The sequence below is a fragment of the Scyliorhinus torazame genome, chromosome 15, assembly GCF_047496885.1.
Source record: "Scyliorhinus torazame isolate Kashiwa2021f chromosome 15, sScyTor2.1, whole genome shotgun sequence".
In the NCBI taxonomy this organism is placed as follows: domain Eukaryota; kingdom Metazoa; phylum Chordata; class Chondrichthyes; order Carcharhiniformes; family Scyliorhinidae; genus Scyliorhinus; species Scyliorhinus torazame.
Window position 1 is genome coordinate 26,205,381 of NC_092721.1, and position 19,587 is coordinate 26,224,967.

At 45.4% G+C, this 19,587-nt stretch overlaps 1 long non-coding RNA gene across 1 annotated transcript in view; it reads left to right on the top strand.

The window, feature by feature from the left end:
* Positions 1-19,587, top strand: part of LOC140391370 (uncharacterized) — a 159,956-nt gene that overhangs the window by 133,834 nt on the left and 6,535 nt on the right. Inside the window, exon 3 of the long non-coding RNA XR_011935016.1 lies at positions 9,256-9,376. This is a non-coding gene — a long non-coding RNA (uncharacterized lncRNA). The remainder of the gene's footprint in view (positions 1-9,255; positions 9,377-19,587) is intronic.

Consider the following 19,587-nt stretch of genomic DNA (forward strand, 5'->3'; position numbering starts at 1 on the left):
TGTCAAATGTCCCTGGAGTGGCAACACAGTTTGATCGAAGTAATTGCCTGTTCACATCTGGTGCGGCCTTTGACCTCAGCTATAATGTCCTATTGCCTCATGATGAAAACTTTTGGACAGCTGCAATGCTGCTGACCTGCTCAGGGGCTGCACTGACAATGCCTTATGTCAGGCTCTTTATCCAGTGATTTAGTGTTTCCACTGATGGCAAGCCATAACAGATCGCTAATGGATGGAAATGGAGAACTTGATATGCAGGGAAATCTGTGTAGTATAATTCCATATAATCAGGAGGGCCTCTCCAGTATATGGACTATTTGGCACCATCGTACCTCAGAGTGGCACTGCTGTGGTCTCTAAGTTAATTGTTATCAACAGGTTGAAGCGGATAATTAAATTCAACTTATCATTCTTTAAAGCAAGGGCATCTTTAAGAGGTTTTAATGACTGGAAAAAAACAGAATTTTTAATGAGATGGACTTAAGTGAGGAGAGGAAATTGTAGAATTAATGGACCATTGGTGTTGCAAACTCCAACATTCAAAGCACACTATAGTTACTAAATGGCTGTTCTGGTTTTATTAAATCTGTAAATTGTGGGGGTATTGCCGCCCTCACAATGAAAAACTGAGAGTTAAGAAAACAATACAAGATAACTTGTAACACATTATTATAGCTGTTTATTCCAGTGTAATAAATAATCTTAAAAAAAAAGAAATCAATGGGCTATGGCCATGAAATTACTCCAAGGCTTAATTCCCGTCTGATATTTTAGCGGAGGTATTCGCTTTAAATGGGTTAACTCCGCTGGTGAAACAGCAGGAAGAGGAATTTGAGACAAATGGGTTAAACCTTTACAACTGGAACCTCGCAACGTATTGTCAGTGCCTGCAAACACAGAATTAGCGACAGCAGGGAGATGTTAGTGCACTGTAACCTCTCCAGTCCGGAAATCTGTTGTTTTAAAGACACCAGCTGCCCGGAAATTGCTTATGCAGACCCGGCATCGTAGTGGGTCAAGTACCCTGGAAGCGGGAACATGGAAGATACGGACTGGGATTTTCCAGCTCCGGCATGGTAGGTCTCACTGCGGCGGATGCAGCGAGCCAGCCATAGGTCCAAGTGCTTCAGCGGCACTAGTCAATCCCGCCAGCAGAAAAACTCCACTGACAATTTTTATTAACTGCTTTACAATGTTTTATCATTATCAGGTAAATATTTTAATCGTGGGTCCACAAACTTCTGCTTCGGCATTCTTGCACCATTCTATAATTCAGGAAACTCCGAAATCCAGGGGCAGGATTCTCAGATTGGCGGGATTTTCCCTTCCTGTCACCCGCAGAGTCGGTGGCCAGCTCATCGCTGCCGATGCCGGAGGTCCCACAGAAGGAGACCATTCGGCCAGTTGAGCGCATGTTGCGAATGTTAATTTTCCGCATAGACCAAAAGTTATTGTCAACCGGGTAGTCACAGGTGTGGTGATATGCATCACTGTAAATACACACGGGGTTAATGTAAATACACTACGACTAAGTAAACACTAGAGGGAGCATCAGAGACGTCATGATATGCAGACATACAGCTAATGAACACATAGAATAGGACACAACCAATGTCAAGACACCCAGAGGTGATACTACCACAAGGGGGCATTACACAACCCATATAAAAGGACAGGGCACACATGCTCTGTCTCTTTCCACAGGCGACACTTAGACAGAAGGACAGGGGCAGATCAGAAGCATCACACCCACCACGTGGCTTAGAGCAGACTGGTTAGTTAGACTGAGTTACTATAGCAAGATTAGCAGGAGAGTCAAACTCATAGAGAACTGTGCTAATGGCTCAACAAATCACATTGAACTTACTCCAAAGACTGGAGTATCTTTTGGTCAAAGCTGCATCGAGTTGCAGCCTGTGTTATCCCAGAGTACGTAACACAACAACAGGGATAGGCAGAAGACATCTACCATTAGCGGGTTATACCTCTGTTCATGCTGGCTTACATTCAGCCTGATCCCACCAGTTTTGTCAGTGCAATCCTCAGGGAGCGCTGCACGGTTGACAATGCAGTCTTTTAGACGAGACGGAGAGTTCCTCCCTCTCTGGCGGATGTAGAAGATTCCATGACACCATTCAGGGCAGCAGGGAGTTATATCTTGGTGTTATTTGAACATTGGAACAAGGGCAGGTCATTCTATCTTGTTTGACATTCGGTTAGATCATGGCTGACGTGTACCTCAGCTCCATTCACAAATGTTTGCTCCTAGTCTCTCATACCCTTACCCATTAAAAATCTATCAATCTCACACTTGAATATTTTGATTGGTTCAGTCATTTTACTGTCTGAAGTCTTTTGGTGCCATGAGTTCCAAATGCCCACCACCCTCTAACCAATAGTAAATTAAACACCATGCGACCATTCATTTCAAAGCACCACTTCCTTTCTGAGAAATGGCCTTATATTCCACTCAGCCAGTTGCTGATACCCTTTGTGTGAAGAAATCTTTATTGATTTCACTCCTGAATGACCAGGTTCTAACTGAACGGCTGAATGCTCCACCAAAGGGAATGCTCCATTCTTTCACTTTAGGCACCTTCCAAACTCAAGTTTATGGAACCTACCCTCAAAATCTGTACTGTACCCCCTCTTCCGAGTTTTAATGCAACCTTCCGGGCATCGAGTCTCCAAAACTGTACACAGTACTCCAGGTAGGGTCTGCCCAAAACTGCATATAACTAAAGAGGTAACCGGCCAGCATTTAACCCTCAAACAAAACTCAGATCAAATTATTTATTTAATTGTTTGTGGGATGCAGTGTGTGTGTGTGTGTTTTCTTCCTACCTTAACAACAATAAATGTAGTTCATTGGCTGAGAGTCACTTTGGGTAAAAAGCGTGATATTGCATATTATCTTTTTATTATGCAGTTCATTTTTTTAAAATCACCTTTTGTCTTGTTCACTAAACACCTTGATTGTCATTGTGCTAAATGTGCTACAATAAGACATTGGTTGACTCGCAGTGATCCAATTGTCAGATACATAATGGGGCTGATAGGGTTTGCTAGTAGCAGCAATAAGAATGGCTTAAAATTAAATTAAATGTCCATTCCATCCCCTTTAATAATGAATCATTTTTAAAAGGAACAGCTTCTTCCCCACAGCTACAAGACTCCTCAACGACTCCCCCTTGGACTGAACCGTTCCCTGTAAGAACACTATTCACGACGCCCTATGCTGCTCTTGCACATGTATTTGCTTTGTTTGCCCCCTTGTTCCGCACTGTAACCAATCACTGTTTTGTTGATGTACCATTTGCCAATGTTCCCTGTTGATTATTCTTGTGTCTACTATGTACGTACTGTGTACATTCCTCAGCCGCAGAAAAATACTTTTCACTGTACTCCGGTACATGTGACAATAAATCAAATCAAATCAAATCTCATTGATTTTGATTATTCGAAGTGTGCGGAAAGTTGCTGGCGTGAAAGCAACCTGTTCACAGGTTAGTGCCTGATCATGATACCAAAAGTAGTGCAACTTTCTCAAGGATGTTTCCCTCACATCTGTACCAATCCACACGGGTTAGTGGTTAGCAGCTTAACGAGGTGACCCATGCAGGAACAGATGACACAAGCTGTTGGGGCAATAGCCGGCGATACGCTGACAGTTTGTGTGCACATTTCTCGTTAGCCCAGCTATCGCTGAAACTGGTTGAGGAAGGGCTGAAGCCAGAAATAAGTTATGCTTTCAGTTTTATTGAAACTGGTTGTGGTTCATCTTGTTTCAAGCAATAATGATAAGAGGGAAAACTCTTTTGCACAGCCAGCGGTTAAGGTAATACTCTGCCCAATCGTGTGGTGGAGGCAGGTTTAATTGAGGCATTCAAATGGGAATTGGATTCATCTGAAAAGGAAGAAGGGTTATGGTGAGCAGACAGGGGAGTGGAACTGGGTGAAATACTCATTCCAACTGATGGTGCTGAAACAATGGGCCAAACCTTCTTCTGCCCCATCTGTATTCTGTGACTCCACGATTAAACAAATAGTAGCTTGTAATTGCATTTAATAGGGGCATTTTGATATTAGATTCAGGAAGAAAGGGTCTGGTAAATAGTCATCTAGTTTCTAAGGGTCATAGCTAATTAAACCGTAAGCCTGTCAATGAGACTACAGTAAAGTGCTTCACAAGTCAATTTGCCAAATTGATGAGAGAAGAAGAATGATGCTATCACATCATAGATTATCATAGAATTTACAGCGCAGAAGGAGGCCATTTGGCCCATCGAGTCTGCACCGGCTCTTGGAAAGAGCACCCTACCCAAGGTCAACACCCCACCCTATCCCCATAACCCAGTAACCCCACCCAACACTAAGGGCAATTTTGGACACTATGGGCAATTTATCATGGCCAATCCACCTAACCTGCACATCTTTGGACTGTGGGAGGAAACCGGAGCACCCGGAGGAAACCCACGCACACACGGGGAGGATGTGCAGACTCCGCACAGACAGTGACCCAAGCCGGGAATCGAACCTGGGACCCTGGAGCTGTGAAGCAATTGTGCTATCCACAATGCTACCGTGCTGCCCCATCACTAATTACATCTGCTGTTATAGATAATAACATTGAAACATAAGAAAACTAAGATAAAATCTCAGCAGCTCCATTAAAACAGTTGGTACTCCAAAAACTATTGTCAGCTAGCCCTGACAGTTTTTTTTTTATAGCTGTTCCAAGTTCAATTTACCCCAAGTATGTTGGTTAGGTATTATGCTATTCTCTTCTGTCCTATTGTAAGGTAAAAGTAAAGTCGCCATCGTCCCAGATGACCATAGGCTGACTGGTGGTTGTTTAACCTGAGGATCACCACACCTCAGGTGAGGTGCAAGGGTGAGAAGATGGGGCTTTCATGAATCACCTCAGCAGAACAAGGCCGCCAGCGATGGTTCAATTCCCAAACCAGCTGTCTAGCCCATTGAGCAAAACCGCCCCCCCCCCCCCCCCAGTACTTACTGTACTCTTGTGCACTTTCAGCATCCAACATGATTTTTAAATGGAAAAAGAAATACTTTCCTCACTCAGATCTAAAGTAATATCAAGCAGCACATCATTCTGCAGATTGAATTCACATTGCTGAAGAGCTGTTGAGGCCTGATGTATAATTTTCCACATTCCATTTAAAACTATGAAAGTTTAATTAGATTTTTTAAAATGTCAATGAATATGTTGAAACGTTAGTGATAAAAATCATTATAATCACATCACAGGATGCGACCTACATATTCTGGCCTTTAACATGGTGTTAGCTTACGGATTTTTTTTTTAATCTCGACTCACTACCAAACTGTCCCTAGCTTCCAATATTCAACTTTAATGCCCAATAAAATTTTAAAAGAGTTTGCTTCTTCTACTTGATTTGAGGTAGGTATTTGTTATTTTTATTTTATCTATTATTTATCTTTTATATTTATAATTCATCTGCTCAGTTACTGGATCCATAATTTAAATATTAACTTGAGGGGCAGCCCAGTAGGTTAAATGGTTCAGCACTTGAACTTCCACCCAGAAAATAACAAGATGAAGTCCCAGATTAACTATCACTCACACTTGCCTGCCTCAGTCGAGTAGGTTTTCCCTGTTCTTAACTAGACGGTGAAGCATCATGGGGATGAAGGGTGCAACTGGGCAGGGGGGGGGGGGGGGGGGGGGGGGGGGGGGAGGGTGATGGGTATAGTGATCTGCATATCTGTATGTACACAAGCCGTTAATGTATGGACATAACGGCTAAGTAATCACTAGAGGGCAGCACTAGAGATGGGTATAAAAAGACAAACTCAAGTCAAGATCCGCCCCTTCGGAAGGACAGTGACAAGTGAGCAGTGGCAGAGAGAGACAGCTCAGTGCAGGTGTAGTTAGTCATAGTTATTTCTTATTCAGTCTTGTTCATTTAACATCTGGTATAAGTGTTGGAGAGAGAACAAACTCACAGTTTACTTGTTAATGCTACTCGATAAAGTATTTGCTCTAATTGGAAGACTATGAGTGTTAATCAACATCAAGTTAAAGATCATCCTGGCAAGAAGTAAGTGAGTAACATATATTGCACAAAGCAATGGAACATTACTACCAGGAGTAGAAATCTAACAATGGGCAGGACACACTATACATTTGGTCGATGTATGTGGAAAAGCTCTCTCCTGCTGGCCAAACACTTGGGCTCAATGTTACGTATGGGTGGGCGACGGCCCTGCCCCGACTGGTTTCAAAGTCAGGGACGAGTCCATATCTGCCTGAGCATGTCTCCCAGCAGCCATTTTAAAGTCACCAGGTGTTAACTGGGCTTGAGGCGGGGCTTCAAACAGCATGCAGCTCTCTGCAACCAGCACTGGGGCCATGTTCTGTCGATGGGATGAGGAGCCAGAATTTGGAAGGAAGGGAGGGGTGGGGTGGGGATGAAATGTCGGGATGGGGGGGACCACCATAGGGGAAGGGTCTCCAGAGGGAGAAGGGTGCTAAAATGTGAGTGAATCCCCCCCTTCTCCCCCCCCCCCCCCCCCCCCCACCACCACCTCAGAGCGTGACAAGACCACCAGGTAATTTCACTGGCTCTCCCAGGGGAGAATAAAATCCCACTGTCGGTGGGAGGATTCCTTCAGTGGAACGTAATTGTCCATTTAAGGGCCTCAATTGGTACTACAGGTGAGCAGACCACCTCCACATCCTTTTGGTAGTGTGGCGACCAGAATTGAACATTATACTCCAAGTGTGGCCTAACTAAGGTTCTATACAGCTGCAACATGATTTGCCAATTTTTATACTCAATGCCCCGGCCAATGAAGGTAAGCATGCCGTATGCCTTCTTGACTACTTTCTCTACCCGTGTTGCCCCTTTCAGTGACCTGTGGACCTGTACACCAAGATCTCCCTGTCAATACTCTACCATTCACTGTATATTCCCTACCTGTATTAGACTTTCCAAAATGCATTACCTCACATTTGTCCAAATTAAACTCCATCTGCCATCTCGCCACCCAAGTCGCCAGACAATCTAAATCCTGCTGTATCCTCTGACAGTCCTCATCGCTCTCCGCAAATCCACCAACCTTTGTGTCGTCCGCAAACTTACTAATCAGATCAGTTACATTTTCTTCCAAATCATTGATATATACTACGAACAGCAAAGGTCCCAGCACTGATCCCTGCGGAACACCACTAGTCACAGCCCTCCAATCAGAAAAGCACCCTTCCGTTGCTACTCTCTGCCTTCTATGACCTAGCCAGTGCTGTATCCATCTTGCCAGCTCACCTTTGATCCCGTGTGACTTCACCTTCTGTACCAGTTTGCCATGAGGGACCTTGTCAAAGGCCTTACTGAAGTCCATATAGACAACATCCACTGTCCTACCTGCATCAATCATCTTTGTGACCTCCTCAAAAAACTCTATCAAGTTAGTGAGACATGACCTCCCCTTCACAAAACCGTGCTGCCTCTCGCTAATATGACCCCTTGCTTCCAAATGGGAGTAGACCCTGTCTCGAAGAATTCTCTCCAGTAATTTCCCTACCACTGACGTAAGGCTCACCAGCCTGTAGTTCCCTGGATTATCCTTGCTATCCTTCTTAAACAAAGGAACAACATTGGCTACTCTCCAGTCCTCCGGGACATCACCTGAAGACAGTGAGGACCCAAAGACTTCTGTCAAGGCCTCAGCAATTTCCTCTCTTGCCTCCTTCAGTATTTTGGGGTAGATCCCATCAGGCCCTGGGGACTTATCCTCCTTAATATTTTTCAAGACGCCCAACACCTCGTCTTTTTGGATCTCAATGTAACCCAGGCTCTCTACACACCCTTCTCCAGACTCAACATCTACCAATTCCTTCTCTTTGGTGAATACTGATGCAAAGTATTCATTTAGTACCTCGCCCATTTCCTCTGGCTCCACACATAGATTCCCTCCCCTGTCCTTCAGCGGCCAACCCTTTCCCTGGCTACCCTCTTGCTTTTTATGTACATGTAAAAAGCCTTGGGATTTTCCTTAACCCTATTTGCCAATGACAAACCCTATTTGCCAATGACAAATAATTACCCATCCCAAGGTGCCCTTCAGAAAGTGGTGGTGAGTTGCCTTCTTGAACCGCTGCACTCTTTGAGGTGTAAGTACACCCACTGTGCTGTTAGGGAGGGAGTTCCAGGATGTTGCCCCAGTGACAGTGAAAGAACGGCGATATATTTCCAAGTCAGGATGGTGAGTGACTTGGAGAGGAACCTGCAGGTGGTGGTGTTCCCAGGTATCTGCTGCTCTTGTCCTTCTAGATGGTAGTGGTGGGGGGATTGGAAGGTGCTGTCTGAGGAACCTTGGTGAGTTACTGCAGTGCATCTTGTAGATGGTACGCATGGCTGCCACCTCTCATTCTTCTCCCAAAAATATCGATCCAAGATCAGTTGGCTAGACAGCTGTTTCGTGATGCAGAGCAAGTCCAACTGCATTGGTTCAATTCCTGTACTGGCTGGGAGGTTATTCATGAAGGCCCACCTTCTCTACCTTGCCCCTCGCCTGAAGTGTTAAATTACCACCCCTCAAAGGGGAAAGCAGCCTATGGTCAGCTGGAACTATGGCAACTTTACTTTATAGACCCAACCTGCTCAACCTTTCCATATAAGCCAACGCCTTCATTCCAAGAATCAACCGAGTGAACCTTCTCTGAACTGCTTCCAATGCAAGTATAGAAATACTTCTCAAATAAGGGGACCAAACTGTGGTCTCACCACAATTGGAACAAGACTTCCCTATTTTCATATTCTATGCCCTTTCAATGAAGGCCAATCTTCTACTTGCCTTTCTAATGACTTGCTGTACCTGCATACTAACCTTTTGTGATTCATGTACGAGGGGATGAAATCGACTGCTCGTAACAGTCCTGGCCAATATTGATCCCTCAACGAAAAGCTGAAAAAAGCAATCTATCTAATCATGATCACATTGCTATTTGTGGGACCTTGCTGTGTGAAACTGGCTGCAGCATTTCTCACATTACAACAGTGGAAGAACATTACACTCCAAAAATACTCCTTTGGTTGTAAAGCGCTTTGGGTCATCCCAAGGTCATGAAAGGCACTGTATTCATTTATTTCATAGTTCTTTTCATTTTTTTCCTATTCCCTTCATCCACACATTGAACGTCCCCGGAATGACAAAGAGCATCGGATTGCCACCATGTGCTCAATATTTTACCTGATTTTCTTTCCCCAGCCCACTTTGCCCGACATTCCGGCTCAGGCCGGGTGGGATCAGCCGGTGCAGCACCCCGCAGGGCCCAGTGTCGACATGCAGCTGCGTTGAAAGGAAAGAGGCCAAGTCCTCTTTTAACTAGGTAAGCTTGAAGTTATATTGAAATTTTAACGGTCCTTGTCAGGCCAGGAAGAAAGTGAGTCTAATATAGATAGATAGGATTTGGGGAGGGGGGGGGGGGTCGTGATCAGCGGTCGGGGATCAGAGATCAGGGTCAGAGATCAGGAGACTGTCAGACGTTGGGAGTGGAAGGCGGTCAGGGAGTCAGAGGTCACAGCGATTCAGAGGACGAAGGCTTGGGGAGGCCAGGGAGGGGCCGTGGGGGTTGGAGGTTCGGGGGTGAGGGATCAGGACTTGGGTCAGGTCAAGCCTGGGGGTGTGGTGCTTATGCTTCAAGTAAAATCAAGTTGGATCTGGCCTGAGAGAGCATGGAGGAAGGGTGTCAGGCCTTGGACTGGGTTGGGTATGGCCCAGGTAAGGGGTGGTGGGACTCAGGTGGGTCAGGCTTTGTGCCAGATTAGACCTGGAAGCCGTGGCAGGGGCTGGCAAGCGGGCTTTGGGGTGGTAGATTGTTGGTCCTCGGCGATGGGGTGAGTGGACCTCAGGTGGGGTTGGGCCTTGGGGGGAGAATGAGGTCTGATCAATGTTGGGGGGGGGGAGCAAAAGGGAGAAAGAGTCCCCATGATGTTGGGGCAAATCTCATGTGAGTGTTAGTTAAAGAGAGGAGAGAAATTCCTGGACAGTCAGGGGGTTGGGGGAGTTCTGTTGGGAGTGGCCAGGGGGATGGGGTGGGAGCCCTATGTGGAGTCGGCCTGGGTGTGTACAGTAGTTACCCAGAGTTAAAATTGATTTTAATCCATCTAACGTATTTGGATTAACTATTGGTGCAACCCAGTCCGGTTTCCTCCCACAGTCCAAAGACGTACAGGTTAGGTGATTGGCCATGATAAATTACCTTAGTCACCAAAAAGGTTAGGAGGGGTTATTGGGTTACGGGAATAAGGTGGAACTGAGGGCTTAAGTGGGTCGGTGCAGTCTCGATGGGCCAAATGGCCACCTTCTGCACTGTATGTTCTGTGTTCTGTGGTCTGGCCTACATGTGACTCCAGACCTACAGCAATATGGTTCTCTTTTAACTGCCTTCTGGCGTGACCTAACAAGCCATTCAGTTCAAGGACAATTATGAAAAAGACACAAATGCTGTTCTTTCCACTGCCACCCACATCCCATTAAAGAATAAAGGAAAAGCTATTTGAGAACATTTTTTTGCTATTGGTCCATGTCCAGTAGGAACAAGATTGACACTATCCAAAATAATTAATAAATAGCAACTGTACAACTAACAGCCAGTGGAGATAACTATATTTGAAATGGGTCAAATTTGTTAAAGGCTTATGTCCAATTCGCTTTACAAGCATGACTATAGATTACCCCTCCAATGTTGATCTTCACAAATCTGCTCAATAATGGGCCATTTACTAAAATGAAAGCAATAAATTGAATGAAAGATGGTGGGGCATTTGCAGCTTTCTAGTTTTTTTGTAAAGAGTCTACAATATGCATTACTGGAGAAGCAACACAATCCTAAAATCAATCACAGCCCTCAGAACTTAGCCAGTAAATATCCCTTAGAATTAACAAGTAGGGTCACACATGGGGAAAATATTGCCTTGGTGTCAATGCTTTTCCAAAAAGGTGATTGCTTTAAGAATACCCTTTTTGGTAAATAAAGCACCAATTTCACAAAAGACCTGATTATTTTCAAAATGCTCGTGTTTTTGTTTTCTCACCAACCTCGCTCGCCTGGGCCTTTGAGACAGCTGCCTGCCTCAATCATCGTCTCCTAATGTGGGTAAGGCTCGATTCGGAGCGTCACCCCTCACTGTTGCTGGCTGGCCTGCCCTCAGCCCTGGCTGGGCCGACCCTCTCCTGCTCCACTCATGGCTCGATGCCTGATGACCAACATGGCTCACCTTGGTCATGGCTTTCGCCCGTACCTCACTGTTGCTGACTGGCCTGTCTTCCTCAGGCCTGAGGGTCGAGTCGCCCCCCACCTGCTCCCCTCGCTGCTCAATGCTGTTGACCGGCTGACTCACCTTGGCTCGTAGCTTTCGCCCGGCGTCTCACATCTCGCCTCAACGTTCAGACCAGCCTGTTTCCCGACTCTAAGTGGACTCTCCCAACTCTAAGGGGACTCTGTTATACTACTCTTTGGTAATATACCGTTACTCTTTGCTTTATATATCTTGAATGGTCTGATGGTGTGATTCTCAAGAAACCACCAATCTTCCACTTAAATCATAAAACAGATTTGATGAATAACAAATTGATGAATATTGAGTTTGCACACTCTTACAGAACTCTAACTAGTGATCAAGTAATTCAGAATAAATTATTAACTATTTTAACTGCACGTGCTAACTAGGCTGTTATCTATCTCTCTAACACTGCTGTCTAGTCACTCCTGGTTCGAAGGTGTCCTTTGAGTTCTTATATTTATGCAGGAATCTAGTGCTGCCATCTAGTGGTTGTCATATACTATGATGTTGCAATTAACCCTTTACACGTCTCCATATATACATATCACGACAGACTAGACCGATCAAAATCTGATGTTGCTCTCCATTGCCTGCTAATAATAATAATCTTTATTGTCACAAGTAGGCTTACATTAACACTGCAATGAAGTTACTGTGAAAAGCCCCTAGTCACCACACTCCAGCGCCTGTTCGGGTACACTGAGGGAGAATTCAGAATATCCAATTTACCTAACCTGCACGTCTTTGGACTGTGGGAGGAAACCGGAGCACCCGGAGGAAATCCACGCAGACACGGGGAGAACGTGCAGACTCCGCACAGACAGTGACCCAAGCCGGGAATCGAACCTGGGACCCTGGCGCTGTGAAACAACAGTGCTAACCACTGTGCTACCATGCCACCTATTGATAGGTTCAGCACTGCAAGGTTATCAGGCTTTGATTGGTGCCCACAGTCACAGTCCGGCACAAAGCCCCCATTGATCAAGGCCCTGTACCTTGGCACAGTGAGTTTCATTGCAAATCCGCCTCTGAATTCAAGGGAAGCTTGGGTCAGTCTCCCCAGCCTGAACTGAGCAAACTGACCCACAAATCTCACCACCAACTGAAGCAACATTGTGCCAGGACAATACAATTGCAGCCGGATTATATTGCTTCAGCCAAGAAACAACCTATAAACTGGTATCGACCACTGTTAACAGTCTCGGGAAGATTTGAGTAACAGGCAGCCCTGGGACTCAAACATGAAATCATTAGGGCAATTTTTAGCCTAATTCACCAGCTCCAAACCTGCAGCATTGAATGGATTTTTGGGTTTACATCTAACAAAATGCACTCTTCCAGCATCAATGGAAAATAAAACAAGCAGGATGAACAACTTGGTGTTGCAACTAATCCAGTCCATTTCAACCCTGATAGTTTGGTTTAAAATAGACCCCCCTCTCTGTCGAAGACACTTGTCTTACCATCTATAAGACTAGATCACACCTTCGGTGCATTTTTAGCACTGAATACTGTAAAGTGTTGGGAGAAGCAGATTGAAACTTTCTATTCAACCTCCTCTAACTAGGTGTTATCTGAAGAGATTCAGTGTCATTTGGCTGCGTTTTGCTCTGGAGCAGAAGTTGCACTTCAAAGCGCCAATAAATGATTTGCGCAGCCACTGTTTAAAGAATCCTCTCATATTTAACTGCATGACTTCTTAAAGATAATACTACTATTTTATAAAAGAAAAGGTGACGAGATTGAGCAGCTGCACAAGAAGAACATGCGTGCCAATCTTTGAAGAAATTGTAAATATTTGATGTGAAGGACTAAAATACGATTAAACCGTCCCACGTGTCACGGACCTCATTGTTATTTTGCGTGGTGCTGTTCTGAATGGTGATGCTTGGGATCTTTTTTTCCCTTGGAGCTGTTGGGAGATAAACACCACGCAACATATCAGAGAGCTTTAAATTGTGTCAAATATTGATAAACTAATGCAATTACTAGCAAGGTCAGGGAGTCAGCTAATTTAGAAATATCAGTACATGGGTTTGGAGTAGGACCCAAGGGAATAGCAGTCACTTTATTACAGCAGTGGGGTCAGGAGAAAATGGTACCTTAGGATTGATCTTTTGATCTAATTGTGAAACCCTGGCATGCCTTTCTGGCCAAAAGTGCTTAGCAAGCAGGATAAATCACAGCCCAAACTAATTGAGCTACATCCTGACTGACCAGTAATGTTGTGGGTAATCGAGCACAAAGTGCATTTTGTGTCAACATATGTGGTTTCACTTGCTTACAGGATGGAGCATATATTCGACATGTAGGGACCGACCAGATCACCTAATATTCTTTAAATTATATCAGGAAACCATTTATTATGTCAAAAGGACTTCTTGCCACTATAAGGGAGCTGGTTAATGTTTTTATAATCTGATTTGAATAACTTCAATCGCAAGATTTGGCGCAGTTGCCATGCATGTACGATGAAACTGTGAGACCAGCGCGTCATGGATGCAACATGTCAGTCAGTCATTAAATCCCCGACGTCGCTCACCCAATCAGCTTTGTCATGGCAGAAAGTAAAAGTCAACAGACTATAATGCAAAGTGAAGTAGTACGTTTTCACATGTTTCTGATCGATGAGATGTTTGTAGAGGTTCAGCGAGTAAAAATCAGCGATATCTCCTTTTCCTGACTGCACAGATCCTTTTTTCATGTAGCTAAGCAGATCACAATCCTTCCACAAGAAGGACATTCAAACAGAGACAGGAATGCCGATGAAAAAATACTTGCCGACTTGGAATTTGCCACAATACTATTTACTAAGAATGATGAAAAGGCTTTGATCCCGTCAGATATTGTAAATTCTGAACACAGCCCTCAAGTGGTTTCTGAAAATATCTGAACCTTGACTAATCTCTTTGCTTCCTGTCATTTACTATTTATTTTTTTCTTGATAAAATAGCTCCTGTGTTAACTTGTGTCTTCACCTTGTTAATAAGTGGTATTGGTGCTTGCAACCAGCTGGTTGCACAGCCCTTGATTTAACTTGAGATGGACTAGGAGCAACCTCAGGCACTGGAAAAGCAGAGGAAGAGATTCTCCGTTTGGGAGACGTTCTCCCGCCTGAGGAGAATTACTACTGATTTACGTTCCCCCTGGGAGCACGAATCAGAAAGCAATTCAGTATTGCTCGCCATGCAAATTGATGCATGGCGGGGAATAGGAGGGATCAAGTGAATCCCGCTTTCAGGCCGACATTTTAAACAGGCGGCATGATAACGAAGTCCCCCACCTCCTCACCAGCCCCACGCATTACAAATCAGACCCCACTCCCGGATTTTCTGCGTGCTTAACCTCTTCCCCCAAGTACGGGCGTGACACGAGCTGGACCCCCCCCCCCTCCCAGGGACTCCCTTAATAGGGGGACCCCCCCACAGGGACCTTCTTAATAGGCAGACCCCCCAAAGGAACTTTCTCCCTGTGTCTGTGTGAGTTTCCTTTGAGTGCTCCGGTTTACTCCCGTAGTCCAAAAATGTGCAGATCAGATGGATTGGCCCGGCTAAAACTGCCCCTTAGGGTCCAAAGCTGTGCAGGTTAGGTGGGATTACAGGGATAGGGTGGGGGTGTGGGCCTGGGTAGGGTGCTCTTTCAGAGGGTCGGTGCTGACTCGAAGGGCTGAATGACTTCCCTCTACACTGTTGCAATTCTATGGTTCTAATCTGTGTAACTGAGGGAAAAATCTTAGCCAGGACAATAGGTCTTTTCTAATGGCCCAATATGTCCATTTTTATTTTCTTCTGAACAGAAAATCAAGGCATACCTCATCTAAAAATGGCAAATCCAAACACAGTATTTCCTCAGTGCAGTACTTGAATAGGCACTCAAGTCCTTGAGTGGAGTATAATTCATGACCCACTCTGGGGTGAGACTACTGATGAGCTATTCTGACACTGAATATGGTTTATCCTTTATAACATGGAAATTTAAAAAGTAGTTATTGAACAAAGAAAAGTAGGAAATGGAGCAGGCATGGCTATATTGTGTGCAGTTAATGACTCAGAATAAAGTGGCCCAATATTGGTTGATTTAAACTGAAGTGGCAGGCTGCAGTAACACTTTATATCAGGTAGTGTTACTGCCCACTTACCAGTCAGTGCCACTTGCTATCGGCAGCAGATATTCACCTGCTGTTCTGCATTGCCTTCATTTTATTTCTTCATTAGATGTGAGCATTGCTGGAACGACAAGCATTATTGCCCATTCTTAAATTGCCTAATTGCAGTGAGCCACATCCTGAACCACTGCTGCCCATGTAAGGTGGATGCATCTAAAGTGCTGTTTGGGAAGGTAGTTGACCCAGCGACTGTGATTCAGTTGCAAGTCAGGACGGTAAGCGGCTTGAAGGTGATTGTGTTCCCTTGATTTTTCTACCCTTGTCCTGCTAGTAGGGCTCACGGGTTTAGAAGGTGCTGCCACAGGAGATTGGACACTGCTGCAGTGCATCTCGTACATGGTACACTTCGCTGCCATTGCGTGCCAGTGGTGGAGGGAAGTGAATGATGGAGGTGGTGAATGGAATGCTGATCAAATAGGCTGCTTCGCCCTGGATGATGTTGAGCTTTTTGAGTGTTGCTGGAGCTGCACTCATCCAAATGGATATTATTCCATCACATTCCTGGCCTCTGCCTTGAAGATGGTGGACAGGCTTTGTGGACGCCAGTTCACTTTCTGGTCAATTGAACCCCCAGGATGTTGATAGTGACGGATTCAGCCTGCAAACCTAATAGTGAGCGACCATTAGTGATAACGTTTCAGGCTGGAAAGAGGTTATAAGCAAGAAATTACTGGGGCTATGTAATGATATGCAATAACAGTGTAGATAACAAGTGTATATAACAGGAGGTTATAGCCTCCAACCACTAGGTGTCATGCAAGAGGAGCATGACACTGAAACCAGAAAAAGCGAGTCTTGATCAGAGTTCCAGGAGCTGTTAGTGGCATGGTTAAAAGATCTACAGTTTGGTGAGCAATAGTTTAGTTTACCCAGAGTTTATTCTAATAACTAGCCTTCAACTAGATGTTCTGTTGTACACGGATTCATTTATTGTCATATTACACGAACATAACAGACTAGTCTTGGGATCCTTGTTATTTTTAGGATACAATTACCTGGACAAATATACAATAAGTAAAGCCTCAACTTTGCAGATGATCCCAATTAGGATACAGGAAGAAAATAATAAAGAATAATATGTTACAATCCGAGTTGATGTTTTAACTGGATATGAAGATCCCAGAATGGAACTCTGGCTCAAAATATGGTACCATTTACTTTTTTTTAATAAAACGTGGAGAAACAGTGTCACAGGACTGCTAATTAGTTTTAACAAGAAAAAATATTTATTAAACATGAAAAAATTGGGTTATGATACAATACCCCTTCCCCATTTAGCTGAACAATTACACACAGATTTTAAGTTGAACACAGATTACAAAGTACATCTAAAGCTACAAGGGTCTCATTAACACACAAAGTCCCTCTTGAGCACACACGATGACTGTGAGCAAATACATGCACTCTGCTCTGAACCCATGTTAGTATCTGTGGATTTCACCTCAAAATCTCCCCAGATTGTCACATGAGAGTTTCCAAACTCCACTCCAAAGACACTCTCTAAAATCTTATTTCAGAATAATGCTTTCCCTTAGTGGGTTGCATTCCGAAATCCAGTCCAGGGTTTACAAATGACTCTTTTAAACAAAGATTCCACTCCACTTTTAACAGCAAATCCAGGGGCAGAACAGTGGTGCAGTAGTTAGCACTGCTGCCTCACGGCACCAGGGCCCGGGTTTGATCCTTGCCCCGGATCACTTCCGTGTGGAGTTTGCACATTCTCCCCGTGTCTGCGTGGGTCTCACCCCCACACCCAAAATAGATGTGCAGGGTAGGTGAATTGACCATGCTAAATTTCCCCTTAATTGGAAAAAAATAATTCGGTACTTTAAATTTATATTTAAAAAAAAACAGCAAATCCAGTCCACGTTTTACACCACCACCTTTACGATTTCTTTGTCTTGGCTACTATAGAAATTTTTCACAATTAGTTCAACTCTCAATTCCCAGACTGTATTAAAATGACATCAAGTGTTTATTTACCTCTGAAGTCTGCTTTCGCACTTTAAATCTGGTTACTGCAATTGTCTCTTTAACTCAGAACACTTTATTTACTTTTCCTTGAATTCTTTTGAACAATTCCTCTCGAAGGCCACATTGGCAAGATCGTGGCCTGTATTTAACAGTACTTAGTGCTGATAATGAGGCCCCACGAGCGTCTCGCCATTACTGGCTGTCTTGAGGTCTGATTTGCAGACTCACACCTCAGCGTCTTGATGCTGTTTTTAAACACACTCTCACCATTCACTCCCAGCACACAAGCAGGGCAACACATAGACCTGAACCTCACTTTGAGAATGCCGACCTGGTTAGGCTTCTCGACGCAATGAATGAGAGATGGGGCATCCTGTTGCCCCAAGCGGGTCAGAGGGCCAACAGCAGGCCAACAGTACCGCCTGGGATATCCACAAAACTGCAAGGATAAGTTATCACATCTCCCCTGGCATCAGGTCTGCCTTCCACCCCTCAAATTCCCCACCACAAATCACTGGCTGATACCTCACACCCTCCCCACATCCGATCTTGGTGGGCTTGGTCCAGCTCAAAGTTGATATAGTCTGCTGCCAAGGCGTACAGGGCACCGGTGACCTCACGGATGCATCGTGTAGGCTGTAGCTTGTGAAATGCCGCACAAGTCCCCACTCGTGACCTGGAATGAACAGATTGCATAGCAGTTTAGGGCTACAGTGACCTTCATGGCAAGCGAGAGCTATTGTCCTCCGGCACGGGGTGCCAAGTCCACAAGGACATGGCACAGGTGCCGCACTGTCTCTTTGTTGATATGGAGTCTCCTGCAGCACATGCTGTCCGTCATCTTCTCGAAAGACCATCAACGCCCGTATATCTTGTGTCATCACTGGCGTCCCCCTCTGGCTTCCTCCTTGGCCGAATGGGTGGCCCCCTGTACATGGGGTGTACCTCCATGTACCGCCGACGCTACTGCCTTCACCGGCCACCTGGGCTGCCACCAGCAATGAGAGAGCAGCCTCTGTGGGATCGACAACACCAGCCATTTTGGTATCTGTAAGGAATTGAGAAGGAGAGAGACAATCAGTTAGGGTTTCCACCCCGGGACACTCAAATAGCCCAAGCTCCCCCATCCTTATGTGTTCTGTCTTCTCTCAGAGTGCCATCCAGCGAGCCAATTGTGCTGGAGAACCTCACTCTGCACCCTCACCCCCAGACACAGCAGGAGCCTCTAGACCTCAGGCCCCAGACCTCTGCTGGGAACATTAGGGAGGCCGTGTTCAGGTCCCCTCTCCTGATCCACGCACTCACCCTCTGGTCACAAGGATATCCCCGTTGCTGAAGCCCACCTCTAGAGTATTTGATTGTTGGCTGCTGCCTCTATGGTGCTGACGCTTCTGGAGATCAGGTAAACTGTTCAGGCTTCAAGGTTTGATTGAACTGTAATACAAGAATCAGCATCTGAAAAATGGAACATGTACCCAGGAGAGGCCACTTGAGAGCTGTGAAGTACTCGCACAACTAACCAGGCCAATTCCTTGTCAGTGACAGCCTTCAGCTGTGAAGCTAGAGGCTGCTCACAGTCACAGGGAGTTAAGGTGATCTTCAGCATATAACCAAGAACAGGGGTCTGTCCCGGCTGCGTTTGGTAGGACAGACAAGCAGCAGCAGTAGTTTCCCCTGTTGTGGATCGCCACAATATTTTAAAATGGCTTGAAGGCCTCACGGATGAAAAACTCCATCCCCCACCCCGGCCCAGGGGCTGCACCCGACCTGGAACTCTTCAGCCCCCCAACTAAGCCAACACCCCACCCCCACCCCCCAGCCACCCCCAACACTCCCCACACATACACCCCCGAGTTCTCTGGCAGCAGCTCCTGTGCTCCTGAGCTGCACGGCCGAAAGTGGAAATGGTTAATCACCTCTTCCGTTCCCCTCAGCAACCACTGTGCCAGTTTCACATTTTAAAAAAGCAGTACTAAACGACGCCCGCGTGATTTCTCGCTGGGGAGCAGGATAATTCCCAGGAGGCTGGGGCCTCTGGTGTCAGCATGAAGGAAAAGGTCGCATACTAGGTAGCCCGTGCCAGGGCACTTGTTTTCTTGGCCGCTTTTTGCCCGG